The sequence below is a fragment of the Triticum aestivum genome, chromosome 3A (assembly GCF_018294505.1).
Source record: "Triticum aestivum cultivar Chinese Spring chromosome 3A, IWGSC CS RefSeq v2.1, whole genome shotgun sequence".
Taxonomy (NCBI): Eukaryota; Viridiplantae; Streptophyta; class Magnoliopsida; order Poales; family Poaceae; genus Triticum; species Triticum aestivum.
The window spans coordinates 744,460,374-744,471,889 of NC_057800.1; the positions used below are offsets into that span (position 1 = coordinate 744,460,374).

Here is an 11,516-nt window from a genome sequence, read left to right on the forward strand (position 1 = left end):
TATATGGAATTTGAAAGCAATTAATAAATAATAAGTAGGATTTGTCAAGTGCCACCAAACCAAATAACTCAATGTATGTCACACTTGTAACGGATGGCTTGTCTCGAGGCTCAAATTTAAATTGTGTAATATGTTCAAATCCAATCTCCTAGACATGATGCGACTCTACCATAGTGAGCTTCTACCAGGAGGATATAATAGTGATACTTGAAGCACAGATTTCCCATCATATCTGGAAATGTAGCATTTTGAGCATTTTTCGTCTCTTATACCTTAGCAATGTGCTCTTCATTTAGTGTGGCCTTCGTGTACCTCGTGGAAAGAGAGGAGGACGATAAGTTCATGAGTTATTATATCTTCTTCACCAGAAGCTTACATGGTTTGCATACATGGTAACAACTACGAGTTATTCAACTAGTTTGTATATGGTGCCGGCCCCATGTCTACTAGAGGCCATTTGGATTTTCCCCGTCGTAGCTTTACAATCCGTTTTTAATTACTAGTAGATCAGTTGTTGCACCCATTGCGCACATGCCAAATGCAATCGAGAAGTTAGATAAACTATATGAAAAAATATGAATTGTTCGTAAAGTATTATCTTAATTTATGACATGACAACCTACAATATGAACTTATAATGTCAACTGCCATGGCAATATATATGATACATTTGCTCTTAAAATCACTTGTGTTTGAGGTGTTCGAAACCATTTTTTGAAGGTGCTCAAACAACCCATGAAAGCGTCACCGAATATTCCTAAGAGTGCTCAGAGTAGTTTTGAAAGTTGTCATCGCTAATTTTGAGAGTGACTGATCTACTATCAATAATAGTTTTGAATAATTGTGGAAGCACTCGGATTATTTCCACAAGCAATGATAAATTATGTAGGCACAACCTTTCACATATGTTTTACGTAAACCACACATATTTTTACATAAACATCACACATTCCCCCTGACTATATACATGAGCCAATATAAATAGGAACCGTGTGGTTCTCTGCAGTTGGAAAATACTATACGAACAACATGTTGACCTAATTTAAATATTGGATGAATATAACTCTTAAAACTAAACCGACATTCCAATTCAGCATAGACATCTAAGAAGAAGCAACCTACCACCTGTAGTTTCCTTTCCGGCATTTGTAACCGCCTGATGATCCCTCGTCTGCCTTGTTTCGGGGTAGGAGCCTTTCCCTCAAGGATGGTAGGATAAATACTCCGTAGTTTAGTCCTGGATGGTGATGCAACCCATCCTTTATGGTTAAAATCGCCGGATAAATCTCATAGCTCACGAAGGCATCCTTCCCTACATAGGTTAGGTGTAATGGAGTAGTAAACAACTTCCACTGCTAGTAGTCGTGGTATGGTTTCGGGAATGTCGTTTTCAAGTCCTTCTACGAGAGGTCTATGATGGCCACTGTGAGGTCCCCTCACCACCACCGTTGATCTGAAACTATGGATATCGATGTGGTACTCATCTGGAATGATGATACTCCTAGAAAAGAGCTTTCTTCCCTCTCTAATGTCCACACTATCGGAAGTTATCTCCCAGCGTTTTAGAAATCGTCAAGTGCTTGACACCACTTCTTTGCCCTACAGAAGTGGTACAGGAGGACGTGCGCATATCGATAGTTGCAGGACTACGACCCCTTGTGGCTGAAAAGGCACGCGAAAATGCAGGCACCGATGCGGTCGGTAGAGGCGATCCTCCGTGACAGTAGGTAACATAGTCATCACACACCATTTCTCTTTGGTGTGTGCGATTGGAAAGCAGCGATTTGGAGCCTGGGCTCATCTACACCTGCCCACGAACAGTAAATTTGAAACAGTTCAAAAAGAAATATGTCATTTTTAGGCATCCAACATACTCAGGTGTGCTTGATGCATGCAAATTTTCATGGTTAAATGACATCCGAGGAACTCATGAAAAAAAAGTTGACTATCAAATAAACTTTGAAAAACAGCATTGTGTAAACCAGGTTTTTCTTCACAAGCTCCTCAGATGTCTTCTAACCTCAAAATTTAGTATGCTCCTAACACACTTGAGCATCTTGGATGCATAAAGATTTCTCTTTTTTCAAGTTTTTTTACTATTATTATGGCATTTACTGTTCACTAAAAGTAGATGAGGTTGGGCTCATCCCTGGATTACCAGTGCGAGTGATTGGGGCTATAGTACGTATATGTCTAGTCCCTGTTAGCGGAGTATGTGGTCGTATGGTACGTCGTCATTTGGTTTGGTTTCGTACGTTTGTTGGTTTTCACATTAATTGTAAAGAGTATCCTTCTTGGATGGGAGGATCACGTTAATTAATTATAGAGAAATTTTTTTGGACCGGTGGATAACGTTAATTCTGAAGAGTATCATTATTTAGACCGGAGGATCACGTTACTTGTATCATTCTTTTGATAAGAGGATCAGATTAATTAGGGAAATTATCATCGAGCGTTGGACGGGACAATCACTAAAATACGTATGTTCCTATTGCAACGCACATGTAATTAGCTAGTTTGAGCTAAAGGTCCAAATTCGCAGACCAGTGGTCACATTCTATGAGCATCCAGTGCACTAAGACATTGAGCTATTTTGTTCCCATCAAGAATGTCTTGGCAAGGACAAATCATGATGTTCACGTTGTGGATGCTGCACTGCAACACGGTGTACAAAGACTCATCGTGCCAGTCAAGGAACGGCCCACAGAACAATGATTCAAGCTGACACGGGAATGCACTTTCGGTGACGAGCACGTCGACCAAGGCCTGGCGCGAGGACTTCGTACCGAAGGTGTTTGTATGGTGGATGCTCCTTGTCTAACGCGACAGATGGAGCAGCAGACAGCATGAATTAATCGAGGCGGTACGAATTTGCAGGCAGAATTCCACAACTCCACAGCGTTGTACGAATTTGTAGTTTTTTCCCGCACAGAAAAGTAAGGTGTTGCTGATTGATACGTACAACTTTTTATTGTAGAAGTGAAGATTACGAGTCCAGCTCATTAAAGTGATGCGGATCACGAGTGTTTGAGCAGATAATTTATTTACTGTCAGATCCGGTGATTCGGCGGCGCGGTGCGGTGGGATCCTGGCGGCTGATGTGGCGGCGGTGATAGCGGCAGCGCAGCCTCCCGCGGCGGAGGCGCCCCTGTGGCAGTGGCTAGATGGGCATAGGCGGGTCGACGGATCTGGTGCGCGGCGGCAGGCTGGCGCAGTGGGCCTGACGTAACCGGCTGCTCTGGCACCGTGGTGGTGCCATGGCCGGTCAGGCGGCGGTGGCTGGGTCCTTTTGATCTGGTCCCCGGCATAGAAGGTGGCGATCCGTGCACAAAAAGCTGGATGGAGTACTTCGAACAGATCTGGGTAAAAACCTGCTCTTGGGTAGATGCCAAGACCGGCGATGGCGGCGTTCTTCGGTGCCGTTCCCTTCTTAGAGGCATCGCCATGGAGAAGTTCTAGGCCAACATCTGCTACCTCCGGGGGAAACCCTAGATCAGTAGATCGGAAGACGGCGGCGCTCTTGTGTCGTTTCCCCCTGGGGGCGTCGTTCTTGGAGGTGTGCACGGGCTCGAGGGACGAGTGGACCGCAACTTTGGTGGAACGGTGCTTCATCCTACACATTGATGGTGACGGATCTCGACGGCGTGGCGCGGTGCAGATTCGGCGTCCGATGTGCGTGGATGGACTCGCGCAGGAGGACGACGCTGTTTGGCGTCGTGGTGGCGTCGATGGTAGAGAGGTCTGACATGGTCGATGCGTCAGTTTCTGCTCTGAAGATGGACCGATGGAACATGGTGGTGTCGGGCCTTGCAGGGTGCGGATGTGGTGCCCGCTGTGAGTGCGTCGGACCGGTGTATGACCCAGTCCCGGTATGTGGCTAGGCTGGGGCATCCGGTGTTAGATGTTACGCTTTGGTGCGATGTCTGTTTGGTATTAGGCTCGGACATTCGGCACCCCTTCATCAAAGGGATAAGTGTAGCAACAGGTGTTGCTTGGATGGTGGCTTCAGGCGTCTGATGTATTACTTTGTAAGGTCTTTGTGAATAATTGATAAAATGGCATCCTAGAACAGCATCTATGAGATCAGCTATCCTTGTGGCGTGCGGACAATTTCAACTGAAAACATATCAAACCCTTATGTTTGACAACCAATTTGGTTGCTTAAGGTCAGCATTTTCTCTGCTAACCATCTAAGCAGAGAGGGTTATGATACTGTTAATTACTGTAATGTCTTTCTATTGACTCATCATGAGAGCCGAATGTGCAAATCTATAAGAGCTTTGTAGCGGTTGGAGTTGATCCATCTTTAATGGGTGTTGGTCCTGCTGCTGCAGTCTATAACATTTTGGAGTCTGAAGGAACACACACACTTGCATAGACAAATTTGTGGTGTTTGATTCTCCTGACCTTTTAGATAACTCCAGGTTAGAGTAGGTCAAGGGAAAACACAAATAAAGAAGAATCTATCGGAACACAGCGACCTCCTTACATTCTTTCCTTTAGCTAAGCACACGATTACAACAAGTTTATAACATTACACTGAGTGTTAACACTAAGTTTATTTGAAAAAAAAGGATGAAGAAAAGTAGCTGCCATGGAAGCAAAGAAACCAAATGCAGAAGGGAAATGAATGCAAATGAGAATCTCCAAACTGTGATGTTTAAAACAAATGCACTGATGAGCTCAGGCTTAAGAAGAACTACCGAGGATACCTTGAAGATGAAGCGAACTCCTCTTCCATACTATACTGCCTGGACAATACCTCGCTCCTACCTCCATCTGCAGTCCATGGACAATTTCTTACATTATCCCCCTCATGTCCCCTGGATGCTTGAGTGCCTTCGAGTTTGATCTCCACTTTCTTCATGGACGGACGATCCTCTCCTCTTAATGTTATACACATTACTGCAATTGCTGCCACTTCTTCCATTTCGCTGCCTCCCTCTTCCATAACTTGCGGATCTAGAATTGCTGGCAAATTGCCTTGTGTGAATAAGGTAGAAAAATGTGAAACAAGGCCTTCATCTTCAGAAGAGATGTATGAAAATGGTTTCTTTCTAGTCAACAACTCCAGAAGCAGGACACCGAAGCTGTACACATCACTTTTTTCCGTCAGACGCCCGGTATAGAAATACATGGGGTCCAGATATCCTCTTGTACCTTGCACTCTTGTTGTGATCCCTGATCTATCCACCGGAACATATCTTGAAGCTCCAAAGTCTGCGACTTTTGCTGTTAGAGTATCATCCAAAAGTATGTTAATAGACTTGATATCTCTATGAATGATGGGTACTGAAGCTGTTGAGTGAAGATGAGCTAAAGATCTAGCAGTCTCAGTTCTATCCGTAGCCTATCATTCCATGACAATGATCTTGGTCCATCAACATGAAGATGATCATAAAGGGTACCATTGGATATAAACTCGTAGACCAATATGGGGACCTCTGTTTCAAGGCAACAACCATAGAGTTTTACAACGTTTCTATGGTTGATCTGTGATAGGATAGCAACCTCATTAATGAATTCATCAATCTCCTTTTGAATCGCTGCCTTTGGTTTCTTGATGGCTACAACATGGAGATCGGATAGGATCCCTTTGTAGACTGTACCATGCCCCCCACCACCAAGCTCACGAGCTTTATCAAATTTATTTGTTGCCTTCTCAAGCTCGTCTAAGCTTATAATCATTCTTTCTGCAATATCAGCTCTTTGTGATACCAATTGTTGCAACAACTGTCCTCGATTTTTTTCAAAGAACTTCTGTCTCAACATCTGCGCTTTCCGATGTTTGAATTTCTTATGAATGAAGGATCCAGCAAGAACAAATAGTATGATGCCTGCCCCAACAGCAACTCCTATGCCGAGGTATATACCTACAAAGATGTACACGGTATTATTCATTTCGTCTATCATGGGAGCATACTATTGTACGCTTGCTCTAGATTTACTCAGCAGCAGGAGTAATCAACAAAGTTCACTGAAGTAGGCTTTTGGCTTCATTAGTTCATATTACAAGAAGAAAATTGGTTTCAAATAGTTCAAGGGCATACATAATTTTAAATGTAAGAGTTCAAGTTGGACAAAGAAACATACATCAAGTTCTCTTCTTAATTACGAGTAACAAGCAAGAATTTTTATGTGGAGAAGTAAATTAACTCGATTAGTAAGTAGAATGCCAATACGTATTGCTTGAAACAAATACCAAGTGAAATACAATCCTTGTCTTGATGTGAAATTAAACAGAAGGAGGAGGGTGGAGGGATCCTCATAAAGTTGCAGCGTTGCTCACCTATTGATAAGGGCCTGCGGCCACCTGGAGGCAAAAACTACATATGTTAGAGGGACAAGAAAATTAATAGCGTAAACACATTCTATGTTAGAATAGTAGATAGATATTCTAACCTTTGCATCCATCGGCGAGGTAGGGGTTGCTGCCGGGTTTGTCGTAGCCATCCATGCACTGGCATAAATAGCCTCTGATCCCTCGTTTGCAATCGTTGTTCTTGCTCTTGCAGAGCTTGCCCGCGACCTCCGATGGACAGCCTGGATGCACCTTCATGTCCGCTGATCGGGGTAAGCCCTCGATGACCTCCCACTGCAGAACTAGGGGAACCTGCACCTTGGGTATTTCGGATTTCTCCTGCCCTGCTATCTCCTTGGACAGCTGTTGCTGATCGAACCACCCCTCCTCTGCGATTAGCACGTATGCGGGCTGCGACGTCAACTCCTGGTCATCGTTCTTGTTGAGCTCTTTAAGTTTGAACGATGTGGGAATGTCGTTGGAAGACATGGGGATATTCGCCTGACAGCAGCCCATCCCATTGCAGTATCTTCCTCTACGCCGCAGTGCCATCTCGACATCGGTGTCACTTACATTGGAGGGGCAGAAGGAGGCACAACCACTGATGAAATCCTCAAGGCCACCGCCAGTCAGCGTTGCCTGAAGGTTGCAGCCCCACAGGATGAACTCGTTGCCGGTCGATAGTGAGTAGGGCGTCCCCGAGAAATTGCGCAAAATAAAAGTAGTTGAGTGGCTGGGGTCAATATGCATGATGAAGTAGGAGCTGAGGCGCACCGTGTTGTTCTGGAGGGAGATCTCCGTGACGTGGATGGGGTACTCAAGGAGGACGAGGAGTAGCTTTGCTGGTCGTTGGCTCGTATCACAAGTGAGGTCGAACCCTGGCCAGTAGCAACCGGCAGAGCCAATTCCGAAGGGGTACGGCACGTTTATGTCACCGCAGGATGTGCTGCAGTTACCTATTTGATTGATAAAGTAGCAACGTCATTATCCATTTACTTCAACATAAAATGGGTCTGGGCTGACTCTTCTTCCTCCCCTTCAGATAGCACATGCTGGAAGTTGTAATCAGATATATACGGATTGATTTTTATTTCCTTGCTCATTGTACATGTGGGGAACTGGGGATAGCTTCTGTAGGCACACACAGGAGAATGCCAATCACTTGTTCATGGAGTGCTGTAATTAACATAATCTGGAGGGCTATCCTGAACTAGGCAAACCTTGAAGAGGCTATCCCAATTCCTAATAATAGTTTCAGGTTGTGGAGCCGTGGTGGTTTAACACATGTGAAAGGTTGTAGGGGAAAAGGAAGAAGTCGTTTAATTCGCTTGTAATATTGGCCGTCTAGTCGATATGGAAGGAAAGGAACAAGCCAGTCTTTGAAAACCTTCAGACTTGAATCCAGATGTTTGAGGACAGGATCAAGGAAGAAGCCAAGCGATTTGCCTTTGCGAACAGCGAAAGAAGGAATTTCCCCGTAGACACTGGAAAGTTTCTTCCTCGTTTCTTTCCTACCCTCATGTGTGTTTTCTTCCTAGGTCGTTTGGGTGTATGAGATTTTGCTCCCTGTTTTTGTAGTGCAACTTTTGTACTGGTCGTTTGGACCTCTGGTTTTTTCTCATCCATATATTTACATGCAGTTCTCTTGTATGGTTCGAAAAAAAATGTACATGTCACTCGCGTATATGGCCAGAGTGGTAGATCTCATGTTCTCGTATCAGTGATGCTGTTGCCTGTGGTTTATTTTCTTTCATTTTTGGTACTAGCCAAATGGAGCGTTATTGGAGAACGGGTGAAGTTCATTTCTTATATTTTAATGTCTTTCAACTTAATGATCCTAATTGTACTTAGAGCAGTTCCAAGAGTTCCCCTAAAAAACATCCAGTAAAATTTATGGGAAGTTTTCGGATAGTCATTTTTCTCAGTTCCCGTAAACATCATCCCATAAAATCCTTATTTTTCTATTATCAGTTTAAAAATTCTAGCAAAAAGCATAGGGCCCGCATATTAGTGACAGAGACGGGACGACGAGTGACGGCGGCACGTGGCGGCGGTACACGGGAGCGGCGGCAGCGGCAGCAGGTGCCGGCAGAGCGGCGGAGACGGTGGCCTCGCGTAGTCGTTGACGGCGGCACGTGGTGGCGGTGCATGGGAGCGGCGGCAGCAGCGGTAGGTGTCGGCAGAGCGGCGGAGGCGGTGGCCTCGCACAGTCGTCGACGGCAGCGCGTGGTGGCGGTGCACGGGAGCGGCGGCAGCGGCGACGACGTGTGGCAGTGGTGGCAGGTGGCGGCAGAGTGGCAGAGGTGGTGGCCTCGCGTAATCATCGACGGCGGCGCGTGGCGGTGGTGCACGGGAGCAGCGGCAGCGGTGACGACGTGTGGCAGTGGCGGCAGGTGGCCACAGAGCGGAGTAAGCGGTGGCCTCATGTAGTCATGACGGCGGCGTGTGGCGGCGATGCACGGCAGCGGCGACGACATGTGGCAGTGGCGGCGTGTTGCGGCAGAGCGGCGGAGGCGGTGGCCTCACGTAGTTGTCAGCAGCAGCCTCAGTGCACGGCGTTTCGGCGGTGGCGCGGGGTGGTCCGGCGTTCTGCTCGTGAAGTTTCAGGCGATTATCCACCCGCCAAAATTATATGGGAAGGCCATCTTCCTGTAAACTTGGAGGATTGATAAGGTGTTTCTAGGGGATCCGTTCCAGGCTTAAGAGCTGTTGGAGGCCTTCTTTTTCCCCAACTTCCCGTAAACGGTAGTTTTTTATGAGATATAGGAGCTGTTGGAGTTGCTGTTATGATGCAAAATTCGTGTATGGTTTATTGGATGAGTATTTTAAACATTGTTGCTGCTAATATTTTTTGGCAAAAGTTTTATCTGAAAAAGATTTTCGCTGATTTGCTGCAAAGGTCTCTATGCTCAATTGGTTTGGCTTAAGTGCTGAGCTACTGAATCATTTGCCCTCATTTTTAAGTTGGGGCAAAAATATTTCAATATTCATTTTCGGCCTTAGATGCGAATCTCCACCTTTGATGTTTTGGAGGGAAGTCTAAACTAATAGTTCTGCAACAAAATGATGTTTTTCATGAGTACGTTTGCGAAATTGGAGTGAAAAATACTAATCTCTAGATGATCTATTTTCTTGTTTAAGTCCGCCTATGGTTTCTTCCTCTTGCTAAGTAAATCCGTAAAGTCTCACTAGTGTGACCTTTTGTTTGTTTTGTGTATAATTCATTAGGTTAATGTCAATTTTAGTCCTGCATTTGTTCTCTAAGATGATGGCACTACATAACTAACTGTCAACTCAGTTGCTGTATGTGGTGTTGAACTTTTTTTGTACTTGTTGAGGAATGAATAGGATCTGTTCTTTCTTGTTCATCCCTTATTTGCCTTCATCTTGATAGTAAAAACAAATGAGATTGCCGCAATATTGCTTACCTGGGACGAAATTGATGAAGCAGCCATCGGGCATGGTAGGGTCGCCATGGGTTCCTAGCGGACACCGGCAGTCATGTGATCCATCCGAATTGGTACAATCACCATAGCACATTTTAGGGTACTGTTCATTGCACTCATCGATATCTACACATAGCCGAACCAACACATGCTAGCATTACACAAAGAGAAACCTCCAAAGTTTATTCCTCGTCTCAAATCAGGAAAAGAAGCAACTATTAACAAAGACCATACCTTTGCATCCATTGGCGATGTAGGGATTCCCTTGGTAGCCATCATTGCGTAAGCATATGTAGCCTCTCTTACCCTTTATGCAGTCACTGTGCTTGCTCTTGCAGACGTTGGAGCACTCTGCGCCATGGCCAACAACCTCCCAATCCAGCAACAGGGGAAGTTGTATTGCATCCGCTGACACAGGGGCATCTGTTCGAAATAGCTCCTCGAAGACCGGTGTATGGCTGAACCAATCATACCTCGCAATGAAGACGTATGCCGGCCACTGGTGGTCCGCGCTGCGGTTCCAGCCGAACCATTTGAGCTGCACGTCGTAGGACGTGCTGCTGGCAAGCCTTCCTTCTACGTCCGCAGGGTCGAAGATAATGTCCGACTGGCAGCAGCCACTGCCAGAGCATTGCATGCCTTCTTCGAGTGTGGATTGCACATCGGAGAGTCTATCACCGTTTTTGCAGAAAGAAGAACAGCTGCTCATGATCACATCACTGTTCTTGAGTGTCGCTTGAACATTGCAGCCCATCAGGATGAGCTTGTTGGATGAAATCGTGTAGGGCCCGTTGGTGGTAAGACCACCGCCGAGTGTGCCTTCACCATTTCCGTCGACTTTTATGTCGCCCGTGCGTATGACGGCCACAAATGTCGACCAGTTAGTGAGGGAGAATTCTTTGACTTGGAGGGTGCCGTCGCCGAGCAGCAACCGCGGCGGATTGCTTGAGCGGTTGCAGGTGAGGTTGAACCCCGGCCAATAGCACCGGGCTGGGCCCATGCCAAACGGGTACGGCAAGCTCATGTTGCCGCAGGTGATGTCGCAGTCGGGCATCCCTTGCGCCTCCGCCGGATAAACTTCTGCTCCAGCAAGGAGTGGTGACATCATCATCGCCGCCGCTGTGGCCTCCATCACCACTCCCAAGATCGTTGTTATGTGCGCCATTGAGTGGTTGAGCATATGTGCCTAGCTAGCTAGCTCCTGAACCATGCATCGCTCTTCAGCCGGGCCGGCTTATAAAGATGGCGCGCACTCTGGTTGCCCGGAGCAGCACCTGCTGCGTGGTAGGCCCAGCTATCAAGCAGTAAAAACGTAAATTCCGACAGGTGAGAACCAAGGGCATCTCCAAGGGGCGCGGTCAAATGTCCTCTCCATCTGTCAAAAAAGTGTAGCCATGGTACCCAAGGGAAAATCCCCAGCTGTCCACGTATTTTATCGAACAGGCTGTGCGCCCCGTGGAGTGTGAAACGTGACCAGGATGAGTTGCGGTGATGGTCGAGAGCGAGGCGTCCATGACGACCACATACGCATGATGCTCTCGTCCGCCGGACCGCCGCCCCCGCCTACCAGCGCAATAGAACCCGGTAGCAGCCGCACACGCAACAGCCCATGTAGCATGCACGCGGGCGAACCCGTGCATGTATTCTATCGAATAGGTTGTGTGCGCCATCGAGTGTGGCGAGACTTGAGGTAGAAGGTGACCAGGATGAGCTGCAGAGCTTCGGACCAGGGAGCGAGAGAGAGAGACAGTTAGGGGCCGGAGACGAAG

General features: G+C 46.6%; 1 pseudogene; it reads right to left on the minus strand.

Annotated features, from left to right (window-relative positions):
• Positions 1 to 4,365: 4,365 nt before the first annotated feature.
• On the minus strand, positions 4,366 to 10,940 carry LOC123063686 (wall-associated receptor kinase 3-like; annotated as a pseudogene).
• Positions 10,941 to 11,516: the final 576 nt, after the last annotated feature.